This window comes from Acinonyx jubatus, chromosome B1 (genome assembly GCF_027475565.1).
Source record: "Acinonyx jubatus isolate Ajub_Pintada_27869175 chromosome B1, VMU_Ajub_asm_v1.0, whole genome shotgun sequence".
In the NCBI taxonomy this organism is placed as follows: Eukaryota; Metazoa; Chordata; class Mammalia; order Carnivora; family Felidae; genus Acinonyx; species Acinonyx jubatus.
Genome location: NC_069382.1, coordinates 87923420 through 87941161, shown reverse-complemented (window position 1 = coordinate 87941161; position 17742 = coordinate 87923420). Strand labels below are relative to the sequence as shown.

The window sequence follows — 17742 nt, the reverse complement described above, 5'->3', positions numbered from 1 at the left end:
AACAATTCTTGATTATATTTATTCATTGTCTGGTTTTTAATGCATATAAATTAACTTTCCATCAGCATTTCAGAAAGTCAGTGCCCTAGGTTCTCATCTGAGAATACATTATTCTGTATTGTTCTTCAGCTCAAATAAATATACTGGATTAGAGAACTTATCTGCGTCAATGGTTTGGATGGTATCCAACCTAGCTACTCCTCGAGGTACTTTGTCGATCCCTAAAAGCCAGACTCCACAGACATAAGCTTACTGAGCTTTATGTTAATATTAATCCCTCAGTTCTCTAAAGAAGGAACACTATCTTGCTATTTGAAATCTATGACTTTATTATCTTTAGGAAAACTGTATGTAAAAGAAAAGCAAACAAGCAAACAAACAAACAAACAAAAACTATCATTTTGTAGTCCTTAGATACAACCGTAGGTGAAGTTTTAAGTTTGTTTTGTTTCATTTTGGTAGAAGTATGCACGGTATAGCTTTCTTGCCCTAAGGGACTAATGTGCTTTCCTTTCAGATGATGACAGTTCTGTAAGTAACCATGTTTCACCCTTTTCTCTCGACTGCTTCAAAGTTGAGCAAACAATTAGAAACTCTTTTATGGCCCGTAAGAGTGGACTTCCTTTCCTTATGACTTTCTTGCTTATAAATATCTCCCACTGATACTTTGTTTTGATGTCTATTTCACTTTTTTTTTTTTTAGTTTTGTTATTGTTACCTTTCTCAATGCTTTTTTGGGAAAATATGAGAAAATTATCTGTACAAATAAAAATCATACATCTTCTAAAGATTCACTGAAGCACTTGTTAAAGGTTATTGTTCAGCTGCACCGCTTGGGTTTCTCATCACTCCATATGCAGGGGCAACACCACCACCTACCTATTGCCATTCAAGCTTATTGAGGATTTACATGACATATACAACTTTCATCTCCATATGACTCTACGTGCATAAAAGGGACTTAAGCAATTTCCTGGAGTGGATCAGAAGGCTGTCTCTAATTATAATTGTACTGTTTCATGTCTAGGATGTCCTATCTTTCATTAATGTGTAAATGAATGTATATGAGCACACCCTTGGATTTAATCAGAAAATACATCCAAGGATTTTAAAACATAAAAGGAATAGAGAAATGAGGAAAGCTAGGAAAGGCATATGATTGTAAAGCCAAAAAAAGGGCATGTGAACTACTTTTAAGCAAGTTCTTTTAACAGTAGTAATAAAATAGCAGAGTATTCTGAGTATATGTCTCTTAGGTCAGTATCCAGTCACAGTCTTAGAGCCAATGGAATTCTGAAAAGAGCCTAGAACTATTGGGCACCAGGAATTTCAAATACTTGCTCAGGCAACAAAGGATATGTGCTAGCATTTGTATACAATTAGCTTGAAAAAGGGGGAAATATAAATAATGATATCTGTTTAGTACTTGGAATTTTACAAGTTGCTTCTACATGGAACATCTCATTTGATTTTAACGGAAAAGAGAATAATAATAAAAATGAAGTAATAAGCAAAGAACCACTAGGAAGAAAGAAAAGCAGCTTTCTGATTTCACCATTGTGGAATTTGAAGGTCAGATAAGTTTGATGTTAGTTAATGACACCGTACTAGGTGAGAGTTCAGATTGCCTCACTCAAGTTTCATAATTAAGTTGCTAATTATTTTACCAATTCCCTATGTCTGAACCCAGAAGAAAGATTAAACCTAGCTAGACTTACTCTGATAATTTTAGTAAATAACAGTGTCAGAGTTGTGTTTTAATGTTAATTTTAGGTCAGATTAAAGATGTAGTTTTCTTCAAAATCCCTATATTTTCATTGAAAATTTATAAATATCACTATAGTACAAAGTAAACTTTGATCTTGGTTTTTAAAATTGTATTCTCCAGTTTCATAGACTCCACATTTGGAAATAGCCATACTTTCAAATACTCACTGATATAATTATAACTGGCTGCAGTAAGGCTGTACATAGTACTTACTGTATCCCTCACTCATCATGAAGCATGTCAAATGCAATGAGCAGTAGAGCATAGCTGGCTTGTGGAAACTTCTCTCCCTTTTCTCTGCTTCAGTGCTCCCTGTCTTGACCCAGGAAAGATCTAACAGCATTTTAACATCACAGCTAAACTCTCAAACAATACAAGTTATATCACTAATAAGTTGAGGAAGAAAGGAAGCTATTGTCATTTTGTTTCAGAAATCTAATTCCTATATTTGTAAATGAAGAAACATTTTAACAATATCAACCCATACGTTCAGTGCAAAACAAGTATTTCTTTCAATTAATTATTTAAAAAGCATCAGGCCCCAAATTTTGTGCCATAAAAAGTTGGTGTTCCTCAGCAAAATGCTTTGGTTGAAAATACAGTTGAGAAATGAAATATGAATAAGTTATAGTTTTGCATTTAAATTTACTATATTTCCCTGAATTTACACTTAAGATCTCTATATCAAATAAGGAGCAATGAATTTTCTCTTTGTAGGGGGTGGGTCCTGTTGAGAAAATAAAAACAAAATCTCTTTCCAAACCAGAAAACCTCTCCACAAAGGTAGAAGAGAAATAAAACATTTTTTATTATTAAATAGGCATTAAAGCAGCATGTTATATACATCAGAGACAATCCAATAAGAGACTGCAATGATAGGCAGAAGTCTCATTCTTTTGTCTAGGCAAGCAGACATGACCCATTACATATGCATTCTCAAAATAAACGGTAACTAGTACTCAAGAAAGAGAACTTGATAGCAACATTTGTCACATGCAGATCATCACCTTAATTTCACCTGGCCTTTGTCGTGGCCATCTGTGTTTGTTAATTGGCTTAATCCAAAGGGAGATAAACTTCTCACATCTCTACCATAGGAGATAATTCTGTATCTCGGAGCAAGGCACCCAATGAAGTTAGGCTCTTACCCACCCAACCCTCTCCCACCTCAAAGAGACTGAGAGATCGGTACACTATCTTTTCTGAAGGTCCTATTTCAAAGAGATAGTTCCCAGGTCCTGGAGAAGACATTCTCGAATGTTAAAGTTAGCAAGAGGCTATTTAGCTTTTAAAAATATATTCTTACATTTCAAACAGAAAGAAAACAATTACAAGTTTTTTAAAGTAAACGCTCTAAGGAAAGGAAGAAGGGAAGTCCCTTCCAGTATTTTCAGCAGTGAGATTTAAGCCTTTAGTTTTTTAGTTGTATTTGCCTTTACACTTCGTGTGGGTTATGTACGCAGAGAGGGGTTGGGCTTTCAACACGTTTTTCTATTAAATAATGCCATTTGGTGAAAAGCTCATTGTTACATCGTATTTCTGACAGGCTAGATTTTGTTCTCAGCAATACATAATTTACTTTTGCTATTAATTACTATTTGTTATTAGTAACTGCTAGTAAGTCTAACAACGATTCAAAACTTGATAGGGTGATGGGGACAAGGAGGAGGCATCAACAATATCAGTGATTTTACATTCAATATCAACAGGCAAACGAAAGCATCACAAGGAATCTGCTCTTTTCGCATTAAATCATACGCTTTCCTCTGAGACTCTTCCTTAAAGACCATATTTTAGCCTATTATGTTATCTAGAGGATTTCATTTCCCTATTATCTCTTTTGCCACCTTGCAGTTTGTTTATGTATGTATGTATGCATATGCATTCAGCACTCATGAATGAAATTCAGTGCCTCCTCCTTCATTTTCTAGAAAGGAAGAATGAGAGTTGCCCTGAGCTTGAAGTATTAAGCCCAAACATTATAGATATTCACACTATTTTTAAGGTGATTATTTACTTGTTTTTAAATTTCTAATTAAATTACTTTGAAAAGTTGAGGCTCTTGTGATATAAACTTCTTGTATCATAATAAAGTTGCATTCATCATGTACTAAAAAGTTTAGATTTTGATGAAACATGTAGAAATAGGACAGCTGTTTTTTTTTTCTAATGAAATTTTTATTTTATTATTTTATTTAAATTTCCGTTATTTAACATACAGTGCAATATTGGCTTCAGGGGTAGAATTCAGTGATTTATCACTTACATACAACGCCCAGTGCTCATCACAAATGCTGTCCTTAATATCCATCACCCATCTAGCCCATCTCCCACCGCTCGTCATCTGTTTAAGAAGTCCTACATCAGTTGCACTTTAAGACTCTGATTTCTTCACTTATATGTGTATTTGTGTAGCTAACATTAATGTTTGTTTATATACATATATATGCAAAACTCATGTGTGTGTAATAGTAAAATTAATGTCCCCGTGATAACCTCAGTTATTTCTGTGTAGTATTTCATTGCTTTACACAAGATAACATATTTGAGGCCTTAATTCTCACTATGTCCTTGGATCTTTAAGTCAGTCACTGATGTTGATGATTTTTTTTTTAATTTCTAATTTCAGATCACACACAGCATTGCAATAAAATCAGAGAATCTGTAGCCACACTGCCTTAGAGTCCTAATTACAGTAATTAGTTAGCTTCATGACCTTGAACAAATTACTTCAACTCTTTATGGCTCAGCTTCCTCATCTCTAAAATGAGGAAGTAGCAACTTCCTCATTGGTATTTGGAAGGGCTCAATGAGTCAATATGCATAGAAGGGGCAGTGTGGTGCCCTGAGTTGGGATTTTGTGGATTTGTATTCTAGTTTCTACTTTGTAGGTAACTACCAGATCCTAATGTCTATGTCTGAAATGCTTTCCTCTCCATTAAAACAACAAAAGCAACGGGTGCCTGGGTGGCTTGTTAAACGTCCAACTCTTGATTACAGTTCAGGTCAATATCTCACGGATTCATGAGTTCAAGCCTTGTATTGGCCTCTGTGAGCTGACTGTGCTATGCCTGCTTGGGATTCTCTGTCTCCCCCTTTCTCTGCCCCTCCCCTGCTTATGCTCTGTCTGTCTCTCCCTCAAAAAAATAATAATTATAAATAAAATAAAACAACAAAAACAAAACAAATATCAAAACTCTGGTAATCTGATGTTCTTTAATTCTAATTGTCTGTGAATTAGAATTCTTTTTCCTTCATCTCAAAAAACATATATATATATATATATATATATATATATATATATATATATATATGTTTGGCATAACACAGCTGACTTATCTCATAAATTATAGATATCCTGTCACATACAGATAAAAAAGAGAATATTATATTAAGACATCCAATTATCATTTCATGTAGTCTTGAGGTAGTTCTAAAGCATTTTTGACTACAGAACACTTTACTCATATGAGTGCTTGCTTATTCAGATACCCTAATTTAGGGAGCCCATTTACCACTCCCAGTATGCCTCATGTACCAATATACAGAGGTTGCCTTTCATCAAGTTCTAGTTCCATTGTTCTAGCAGAATTTAGTTTAAAATGAGTGCTCTGGATCAAGTGACAGGATGACTAATCATTCATCAATTTAATCTCTTTTTGATATTTGTACAAGCTACCAAAAAATGGCCGTAGCTTTTATAGTTCTTTGAAATAACATCAATATGGTAAAAAAAAAATATATATATATATATATATATATTGTTAATTAAAATTACAAAATTCAGAAAATGCGGAGGGGGGTGGGGGTGGGGCATCAAAAAATCAGTAATGTCCTATTTTACTGATATCTCACACACACACACACAAACCAGAGGGAGTGTACGATCAAGTAATATATTAGAATTTTAAAATTGAGATCTACCAGAAATATGTTTTGGTATGATAAATGAATGAATTCAATTCCATCAACTCAATAATATTTGTTTTAAATGAGAATCTTTGCCCCTTCCCAGACATAATCAGAAACTATTTCCAATTTAGTTTACCTAACTCTAAAACGATCTTATTTTTTTAAAAAAGCAAGATGTGTATGGATAGGCTCAGTGTCATGGATTTATGTGTTTGGAATTCTTTTTCTGTATTAAATTTAGTGGTTAGGGCATCTCTGTTGAGTCCTGTGTATCTATCAGCTCAGAAAACTGTTACTTTTCTCTTACTCTCTTGTTTTTCTTATCTAATTTATGTAGTTATTTGTCATTTTGTTTCCAGTCCTTTCCCTTGGATTTCATCCCAAACCAGAAGTCCTGTCTAGAGCCCTCAGTAACTCTTTGTATTTTTTACTTAATCCTAACCAAATTAAAAGTGCTCCCCGTGCAAAATAAAGACATAAAGGAATAAACAAACAAACAAAAACTTTTTAAAAAGTGTCCCATCATATATCTGCATGTTTAAGGAAGGTTATGGCCATGTCTCATTCACTAGAAGAAACGTATTTGTTTAGGAAATTGGGCTGTAGGCTCAGGCCTAAGTATGCCACACCCATACGTATTAAAATGGGAAATTCTTGTGGGTGATAGCTATTTACTACTTTAGTTTTGTCTTCCTGGTCCCAGAATTTCTCCTTATACTATGGCCTGGTCTTAAAGACTCATTAGACTTCATAGTAGTCTTGTCTTTGACATAACATCTATGTTGGAATTTATCATGAAGATTATATACAATCATTTCACAAATACAAAATGGTGCATAATAAATGTGGTTGGATTTAATATGAAGCTTACAAAAATAAGAAGTTCAAAGTTATTTCTTAACTAAAGATAAATACAAAAAACATATATTTTCTCCTAAACCAAAATCAGTAAAAGTCGATAACTGACAATATTTGTAGTAGCATATTGACAATTTGGTAGTGGCAACAGTGAGGTAAAATATCCATGTAATAACCAGAGGTGTCATATTCATCTTACATGCAAGTGGTCTTACCCTTTTGGCAGAAGATAGTGTCTCTGATAGAACTTTAGAGTCTGAAAATAATGGTTAGCCACCAGATAGATTAGGCATATATATAGGATGGCAGGTGATGACTGAATTTCACACACTAGATGTTTTCAGTCACGCTACACACATGAGTGATTTTGCATTACATCATATGCATAGGTTGTAACTGTGATTTTCTACTACAAAAGACATAAATATATACTGAATTCTCTATTTCTTGCATCAGGTGTGGACATAGAAAATTTCTCGATATTAAGGCTCTTTTTAATAATCCTTCACATTGTGAAATAACACAAACCAGTCATAGCGCAAAGAAGGGTTGATCCAGAAAACAAAGTGGTCATAACTTTATTATAGTCTTTCAGGTCAAGCTCACCTTCCCTTAAGCCATCGCTCAGTGAACTGATTTAATAAATGCCGTCACCTTCTCTTTCAAATCTTGAAGAATATGTAATGGACAGCATCTTCAAGGGTGAATGTAGTTTAATAGATTTTAAAGTCCTCCCAGAAATCAAGAAACAGAGTTCTTCATTTGTCTTTCATGCTCTGACTCCTAAGCCTTCTATGGAGCACATCAAGTGTGTGAGTGCGTGTGCATACCTGTGTGAGTGTGTGTGTGTGTGTGTGTGTGTGTGCATGCCTGTGTGAGTGTGTGTGCATGCCCGTGTGTGTGTGTGTGCATGCCTGTGTGAGTGTGTGTGCATGTGTGTGCATGGCCGTGTGTGTGTGTGTGCACGCATGAGTGTTTTGAGATGATTACAGATATAATATGAAATCATTTGGTAAAGCGAAATGATGAGTCCATCAGCCCACTTCATTTAACAGCGTGTGTCTTACTGTCTTGGCTGGAAAAAAATCTACAAATTCAATCCTATAATAAAGCCAAATTAAACAAAGCTACAATATGATGTAAAATATAATTCAGTAAACCTTTAGTTTGTTGCCATCCATTGACTATTCAATTTATACTATTGTCTAAATCCTATGGGAGCATATTTTTAGGATAGTAGTTTTTATTCCCTTTGTCCTTCTTGTTTTAACTATTTCAGTAATTTAAGATCCAATGATCTGGATATTTTTTTTTCTAAACAAATAAGACTTGGAGGGTGAATTGCAATGTTAGGGGCATAAAACGCTGACTTTCCTAGAATTTCTTGGCCAGGTATCCCTTCAGAGTACATAGTCAGTAAGCCAGGTAAATATAGAAGGAAATAGAGCAGGCTGAAAAGAGATTGCATTCCCTCTTGCTCTAAACCTAAGGTCAACATCACACACCGTCAAACAAAAGATCCTTTATCCCTCATAGAACGCTGTACAGGAACTTTCTTGACTTGGGATTTTCAGAGGTATATTAGATACAAGATTTTGGGACTAAAGCACAAAATAAAGAATACAGAAAAACACAAAGTACAATACAATAAACCTTGGGGCTAATTAAAATCAAACCACTGTTTGGCTTTCAAACAGCAAATCTGCACAAATATATATTGCTGCATGAAATATCTTGGTGACTAAGAAAGAAAAGAATTGGTAGTTGGGGCCATTAACTAATGTGAACATTAATTAATTCTTTTTCCCTTGGCTATCTGTGTGATCGTGGATAAATTACCTAAGTTATTTGGGTCTCAGTTATGTCATACATATATTTTAAAACTTAAAAAAAAATCAAAGAATATATTGGGCTGGCTGGGTGGTTCAGCTGGCTAAGGGCCTGGCTCTTGATTTCAGCTCGGGTCACGATCTCATGGTTCATGAGTTCTTTCTCTGTGTGGAGCTCTGCACTGCATCGGGTTCTGTGCTGGTGACATAGAGCCTGCTTGGTATTCTGTCTCCCTCTCTGTCTGCACTACCTTCTCTCTCTCTCTCTCTCTCCAAAAACATAAATAAATAATCATTAAAAAAGAAAAAAACTCAAAGACCATAACCCTAAAATTAAAATATTTCTATGGACAAACTAAACAATAGCTTCATTAAATAGCTAATACCCCAAACTTAAATTTATAAACTTCAAAAAACAAATAGATTTCAGTTAAATATTAAAAATTCAACTAGTTATTGGTACACAGTAGCAAAGAAATGGCTAATGCTTTAGAATTATCATTTATCCATACAAAATTAGAATCAAATACTTAAATGTCCATAATTTCAGTTATAAAACTCGAGCAAACTTTTCTTCGAAGACTATGCATATTATTAAAAACATTTTACTATTTAAAATTCAGCCTTGTTCTGGGGCGCCTGGGTGGCTCAGTAGGTTGGGCGTCCGACTTCAGCTCAGGTCACGATCTCACGGTCCGTGAGTTCGAGCCCCGAGTCGGGCTCTGGGCTGATGGCTCAGAGCCTGGAGCCTATTTCCGATTCTGTGTCTCCCTCTCTCTCTGCCCCTCCCCCGTTCATGCTCTGTCTCTCTCTGTCCCCCAAATAAATAAACGTTAAAAAAAAATTCAGCCTTGTTCAAAACCTGAAGGGGGAAAAAATGTTTGGCTTAAGGGAAATGATGGTACCAGAGCACTGTCACAGTAATTGAGAACAAAAATAATGAATCGTGCCTCTAATCTCTGGAAGTGTTAAAATCAGTAAGTCAGATTTTGTTTTCTGATATGAGAAGTTCAGTTTGTAAAATAAAATTTGAATTATTGTTATTTGCATTCCTAAGGGAGGGACCATCTTTTTCTTTCAATGTCACTTTCCATGGTTTTTATAATTGTCTTTAGACAGAAGTTGAGCATTGATGTAGCAATCTTGTCCTCCTCTAAAATTGCTTTGCACAGTCTGGCAAGAGATCTAATTTTCAGAAGTAGGGAAGTAATAATGGAAGGTTATCAAATCAAATGTGACAAAGTCCACTGTCTTTAATGACAACTTTATTTAATCTGCTTTATGGTTCCTAAAAATTATAGTTTTCTTTCTTTAACAGTCTCTGGCAGAGTCAAAACTAATCTCTTATTTGTTCTTGAGAAATTGTAACAGACAGTGGCACCATTCTCAATCCTTTTTGAGATATTTAATCTTACTTACTGTTATAATTTTCTTCGGTCTTTGTCACATTTGATGCTGTTAAGATACATATGCTGAGGATTACATTTTTAGAAGGATCCATTATATATATATATATATATATATATGTATATATATATATATATGCTTATCCATTTACTTTAGAGAGAGAGAGAGACAGAGCACAAACAAGGGAAGGACAGAGAGAGAGAGAAGGTGACACAGAATCCAAAGCAGGCTCCAGGATCTGAGCTGTCAGCACAGAGCCCGATGCGGGGCTTGAACTCACGAACCAGGAGATCATGACCTGAGCCGAAGGCAGATGCTTAACTGACTGAGCCATCCAGGTGCCCCTGCATGTATATTTTATTCACCTATACATGCTTATTAATACTGAATATTAATAAAAGAAAGATAAACATAAAAAGAAAGCTAAGAACAAAATGATAAAGTAAGAAGAAAACATATTCACTATGAAAGCTAATTGGATTAGTATAATTTAGTATTCAATTTGAGCCCGAGTTTCCTGAAACTTAAAGTAAGAATTCTGGCAGATCAATTACAGTTTATTATCAGAAATATGCATTCCAAGTATTCATGAAATAAATAGTTGTTATGGTCCTTAACATTTCTTTCTACACATAAATATTTTCAGACATATATAAACTCTCCATAGATAAATACAATCAATGTGCTACATTGTGCTAATGACATACAATCATATGTGCTAATATTTTAGAGTCCCTCTCTCTCTGTTCCCTCTCTCTCTCTCTTTTTTTTTGTTTGTCTAATAAGCCTCCTCTCCTTCTCCCCACAATTCCTACTATTGGTGAAACTGTGTCCATTACCTAAAATACATTATTATATATTTCCTTAATTTGTATATATGAAAGTATGGAAAGAATTAAGGTCAATGTTGATTAGACAAAAATTGGTATAAAACTACCCCATAATTTCATTAATTATGGAAAGCCCTCTAAATCAACAGGTATATATCTATCTTTGGTTTACTTATTTTCTTAAGTTTATTTATTTATTTAATTTTTTAAATGTTTATTTATTTCTGAGACAGAGAGAGAGACAGACCATGAGTGGGGGAGGGGCAGAGAGCGAGGGGAACACAGAATCTGAAGCAGGCTCCAGGCTCTGGGCTGTCAGCACAGAGCGATGCTCAACTGACTGAGCCACCCAGGCGCCCCTGCTTTATTCATTTATTTTTAGAGAAAGAGTGAGCAACAGTGAGGGGGGGGGCAGAGAGACAGAGACAGGGAGAGAGAAAATCCCAAACAGGCTCTGTGTAAAGCCTGACACGAGGCTTGATCTCACAAACCGTGAGACCATGACCTGAGGTGAAATCAAAAATCCGTCGCTAAACCAACCGAACCACCCAGAAGCCTCAGTTTTGCCATAATTTTTAAACTTTCTTTAGTGACGGGCATTGGCTTTGTTTCTATATTTGTCTCACAATGTATCCTTGGAAGATGTAAGAGAGAGATAAAATATATCTTATGTTAATTATATACATATGGTATATATACATTATACATTAAAATATTTGTTTTTATATTTATTCATGTAGAGACGCTTTACCTTTCTGGGAGCGATCTTAGGTTTCAAATAGCTGAATCAAAAAGTTTATGCAACTTAACATTAATTGACAAAGTTTCCAGATAATTTTCCAATCTGCTGTCAGAGTTCATGTACATGAACACTCCTGTGAGCACCACACATAGGTGTTCTGGCTGTATAAAATTATATGCCTGATATGCCGACTGTTTTCTCTTTTTTTTAATTTCTCTATTTATTAAATTATGAATCCATTTACTTCTGAAATAACATCAGCCTTGTCACCCAATTTCTTTCACACATTTTGAGTTTGATTCAGATGTTTTCAGTTTCTTCTGTTCTTCTGACTTGTCTTTTCCTATGTAGATACCATGGTGAGTTATTTGAAGAGGTTTTATTGTTTATTCTTGTAATTCCTGCACTATGCTTTAACATTTTTTTAATGTTTATTTATTTCTGAGACAGAGAGAGACAGGGCATAAGTTGGGGAGGGGCAGAAAGAGAGGGAGACACAGAATCCAAAGCAGGTTCCAGGCACTGAGCTGTCAGCACAGAGCCCGATGTGGGGCTTGAACTCACAAACCCTGAGATCATGACCTGAGCTGAGGTCGGTCGCTCAACCGACTGAGCCACCCAGGCGCCCCCCCTGCACTATGCTTTTAAAAGGTATGTTTGCCAGGTGGTCTGTATTCTGGTGTACCTGTTATTCACTTTGAATTTAAGATCTTTTATTAAATTCCAAACGACAATCAACAGAGTGTTAATTTAAAAATAACACTTCCGTACTGGGGCTTATTTAAGAGAAACTAAAGAGTGTTTGTTTGTTTGTTTGTTTTAACCACAAATGCATAAACAACATTCAGACATCTGTCTTATGTTAAAACATTCTTTATTCATAATAGCTTTTTGCTTAAAGTTGATATATTAGTGATATACAACATTTAGGTAAACATTTAGGTAAAATATTGTAAGTACTAAAGACAGATGAATTCAGAATGTTTTGAGGGAGGCAAACCATAAGAGACTCTTAACAGAGAACAAACTGAGAGTTGATGGGGTTTGGTGAGGGGGAGAAGAAAATGAGTGATGGGAGGAGGTCACTTGTTGGGATAGACACTGGGTGTTGTACATAAGGGATGAGTCACGGGAATCTACTCCCAAAATCAAGAGCACACTGTATACACTGTATGACAGTTAACTTGACAATAAGTTATATTTAGAAAAAAGAAAAAAAATAAAAAAGAATGTTTCCAGTCATTTTTTAGTGAGATTTTTTTACTTTATTTATTTTGAGAGAAAGAAACAGAGCACGAGCAAAGGAGGGTCAGAGACAGAGGGAGACACAGAATCCGAAGCAGGCTCCAAGCTCTGAGCTGTCAGCACAGAGCCTGATGCTGGGTTCTAACTCATGAACCATGAGATCATGACCTGAGCTGAAGTCGGACACTCAACCGACTGAGTTACCCAGGCATCCCAGTGAGATTTAGATGGAATTGATATTTGGATAATTCAAAATTATGCTATCTGATTAAAGCCGATATCTAGAATTCTGTTTAAACCAACAGAAGAAATATATATTCATATTAAAACAAGAATATTGAATAGTATAATTGAAACTCTATTATGGAAGCTTTGCCTAATTTTTTTCCACAAAGAAGTGCATATGTCAAAGTTTAGTCAGAGAAAATATATGCAAGAATGAATTTAATAGTAATAAGGCAGAGAAAACAAAATGCAGAATTATGTATGCAAAGTATTAGATTTATTAGTGGTTTCTGGAATATGTACATGTACTTACTTTAAAGAATGATACTGAGAAGGTTGGGCATGTTCTGGTTTTGTGTGGTATGAAGGTGAGGTAGGCTGTTGGTATATATTGTCTTCATATCTGTTTGTTTCTCCTTCTTAGTTCCTTTTCTCCTGGTACTTTATTCTCCTTTCTTCACTCTCCCCAAAAGCCAACAAGACAATTGAGTCAGTGTTCAAGTTAAAAGAAACATATGTTCATATAATCATGTTATTTTAATGATAATGTTTTGGCTGTTTAAGCATGGCTTAAAACTTTTCATAATAACCATGTGTAATTTTGTAGTACATTTAAACTAATATTCTAAAAATAGTTTAGGGACACCTGGTGGCTCAGTTGGTTAAGCAATCACATCTTGATTTCATCTCAGATCATGATCTCACAGCCTGAGACTGAGTCTTGCATAGGGCTCCATGATATTCGTGGAGCCTGCTTAAGATTCTCTCTCTTTCCTTATGCCCTTCTTCCCTGCTCATTCTCTCTCTCTTAAAAAAAAAAAAAAAGGATGCCTGGGTGGCTCAGTTGATTAAGCTTCCAACTTCAGCTCAGGTCATGATCTCATGGTTCATGAATTTGAGCCCCACATCAGACTCTGTGCAGACAGCTCAGAGACTGGAGCCTGCTTCCGATTCTGTGTCTCCTTCCCTCTCTGCCCCTTCCCTGCTCACATTCCATCTTTCTCCATAAAATAAATAAACATTTAAAAAATAAATAATAAAAATAGTTTTGCACTTAGGAAAATATTAGGTGGGATAATAGACCAAAATATTTAAATTAATTGTTTAAAATTTTGAAATAAAAAAGCCATTCTTTAAGGATTTTGCATTTAGAAAGAGAGCCATGATGCTGTTTGAGACATAATTATTCACTGTAATATAATAGCATTCCATTGAATTGACATTGCTTCTCTACAATTGATGGTTTATTCTTCGTTGAATAAAGACATCTAGATTCCCCATTTTCTTCCTACTGCTCCTGGCTTCCTGTGACTCTTTTTACCATTTCTTAGATTAGTTTGGCCTAGGGTCTGTCCTTGGTCTTCTGTTTCCACTCATATTTTTCAGCTTATCTGAAAATTACTTCAAATACTACCAAATACCACCTGCATGCTAATGATTATTTAATGTGGAATTTCTAACCTAGAACCCTCTCAAGTGTCACAATGACTACCAGGCAGCCTCATCAAAATGAAAAAAAAAAAGTCTATCTATCTATCTATCTATCTATCTATCATCTATCTTTATTATCTATCTATCTATCTATATTTTATCTATTATCTATGTATGTATATATGTATGTATGTAATGTATGTATGTATCTATCTATCTATCAACTGTCTATTTATAATAATTTTCACACCATCACCTTTCAGTGTAGATGAAAACTCATTCCTCAAAATATTCTTACTTCCTTTTTCCTTTTCTTTTTTAAGGGAACTATGCTTTTCCAAATCATCTAAATCATCATAAACTTGGCAGCTTGCTGTATTTCTCACTCTCCTTACCTCAATCTCCACCCATCACCACCTATGAGTTTATATCCTTACACCTTGCTTATCTGACCTTTCCCATATCCAATGCTCCTATCTTAGTTCAGGCGATTACTTTGTGCTGAGCTACTATCTCAGCTTTCTGACTGTACATGCCTGTATTCCCACATCACTCATACATCTTGTACACCCATTTCGAAATGATTTTCTTCTAACATAAATGTGATTAAATCACTCCCTTGCTTGACATGGTTACATAGCCTCTTCTTATTCTCAATCAGGGATTAGCAAACTATGGCCTGTGGGCCAAATTCAGGTTCCACCTGCTTTTATAAGCTTTAATTGGAATACTGCCACACCCATACACTTTTATATCGCATAAGTTGCTTTAGCTCTTATAATGGCAAAGTTGAGTACCTGTAACAGAAACTATTTGGTATGCAGAGGTTATATATCTAGACCTTTACAAAAGTTTATGACCCTACTTGAAATACTAAATTCTTAACCCCAGCCATCTCTGTCATTATTTCTGAGTTTTTTTAATGCCCTGTGCAGAATACACACTGATATATTTCAGCATCAATATCAGGATATACACTGATATAGTTACATACATAACTCTCTCTATATAATACACACATAGGTAACTTTACAATTCAATAAATGATAAAAACTTTTGTTTAACTATTATCATTCTCCTGCCTGAAACACACATCACACTTTTCACGCTGCAACCCCAGCCTTCCATTTCTCGATCAGTTAAAAGATCACAATCTTTTAAGAATTGAATCAATTTTTCACCTTGTCTGTGACGTTAATCCCAGGGTAAACTAATCCCTCTTTGCCCTGTGCCCCCTTCGCCTCCCTATACCCTGTACACTGTTATTTATCACATATAAAGTGTTCTCCCTTGTTTGTTCACACGCGATCTCTATCACTTTCCCTGCTCCTCTGCACAGAAGCAAAACATAGGTTTTATTATTTGTGCTATGCCCAAAATGGAGCACGGCACCTTTCATAAAGTTAGCAGTCAGCAAATGTTAATGGTGTACATGCATACATGAATGAATAAATATTATGTATCCTCTGGGTGAAAATCTTTATTTTAGGGGGAAAGGTAATTGGCATCCATGTTACTGGGAAGTTGTTACTCCTTATCTTAACTTCTCCATATAGGTTTTTATTTTCTCAAAGTAAAAAAACAAGTCCTAAGTAAATTTATTTTTCAGATCCCATCCTATTCTATACTATATTCTGCTTAGCTTTGGTACCATTCCCTTTTTTCCTTCTTAGTAGGTTATATTGATTTATTGGAATAAAACTCTACTCTTCTAATTCCTTTTTTAAAATATACTTTCTTCATTTTTGAAGTTGATTTCTATCAATTTTTTGGACAACTTTCATCCCAAGAACCTAACTTTATTCAAGTCTAATTATAGTCCTGGCACTCTTGTTTCTCAGGGAACATATTACCAAATTTGCTGCTGAAAACAAACAAACAACAAATCTGTGGAAATTATGGAGTTGTAGAACAATGCTTTAGTTTCTCACAATTGACTTTGTTTTCACTGTACATTTCTCTGTAGGAAATATAGAAAGATGCCCTATTACATTCTCTCAGTTAATAACTTTTCTTCCCCATTTTGTTAGCTGGATATTTTTTTCTTTCATGATAAAGTAAGAAAAAGATAGCTTGAGGATGGAAGTAAAGATATTGTTTAAAACAATACAATTTTAATGGAATACTGTAGAGACAAAGGGAGGAGATCATATAACTGCTCAGGTACTTTCTACTTCTATTATGTGTCTGAATTAAACAATAGGATTTTTTCTATCCCACTCTAAGACAATCTTGGATAAAAGCAAATTTGGTCATATCTTTTAACATATTTTAATTAACTGTATCTAGTTTTGGAAAGCAGAAAGTAACATTCAGGATATTCATCAAACTAGTCCATACTCCCATTATAAGTAGGTAGGTAGACACATGTATATTATCTCTTCAAAAATATTTTATCTCCCATCTTATATCCAGGATTCTATCTAAGGAATTAGAAACCAAATTCAAGAGAATTAGTTCATGGAGCAAGAATGCAATATATATATGGTGAAATGTGACTTTGAGGAACAGTACAGATGTCAGATTATCCTGGACTTTACATCATACCTGAACTCATGCATGTGCACACCCCCACACAGACGCACTCACACATTTTCAGCCAAGTGTTTAAGACAGGTGTGCATTTAATAGCAATTCACTTAGAAAGAAAACTAGAGAATACAAGCCTACCAATGAGGTTGATTTCTTTTTCAGTCTGTTATGCCTGTATCAAATAGTTCAGTCTGTATCAAATAGTTAATTTCTGTAGATTGCATAACAAAGAATGGAGAGTAGTTAATATGGATTGGGTTAAATAATGGTGCGCTTCTGTATGCAAAAAAACTTCACGTTAAAGTGACTATAAATTATGACATTAAATGGATATTTATGGGGGTCTGGGTGGCTCAGTCAGTTAAGCGACTGGTTTCAGCTCAGGTCATGATCTCATCGTTCGTGGGTTCGAGTCCCACGTTGGGCTCTATGATGACAACTCAGAGCCTGGAATCTGCTTCAGATTCTGTGTCTCCTTCACTCTCTTCCCCTCCCCTGCTTGCTCTCTCTCTCTCTCTTTCTCAAAAATAAACATTAAAAAATAAATTAAAAAATAGTCATAAGGAAATTGTAAATATTACTGAATACACAAAAAAGCCACTGTCTGATAATAGAGAAATTTAAAAAACATTCCTTTCAAAATAATTATATAGACCTTAGTTATATTTAATTCTTTAAGATCCTGAATTTCACTACACACATGCCTAAACTTATAGCTCCAGGTATGTAAACAAATCTAGCTATAATTTTTTTAGCTGTGAACTATGTTATTCATACAACTAAAGCAAAATGATTGGAGCAATGTATTCATGATTCCTGACTTCATAGAAAATAATTATTTATTAATATAAAGCTTATGAGATATTCTAGGTATTAGAAATTATGGTTCATATACAGTCAAGACATATATTCATTCAAGAAAAAACATTAATCAAATAGTATTGCCTAATAGAGATTGGAGTA

General features: G+C 34.7%; 1 long non-coding RNA gene across 2 annotated transcripts in view; it reads right to left on the bottom strand.

Annotated features, from left to right (window-relative positions):
• LOC128314233 (uncharacterized) overlaps positions 1-17742 on the bottom strand; it is a 59888-nt gene that overhangs the window by 32839 nt on the left and 9307 nt on the right. For both annotated transcript variants that reach the window (XR_008295725.1, XR_008295726.1), the window contains exon 2: positions 1982-2084. This is a non-coding gene — a long non-coding RNA (uncharacterized LOC128314233). The remainder of the gene's footprint in view (positions 1-1981; positions 2085-17742) is intronic.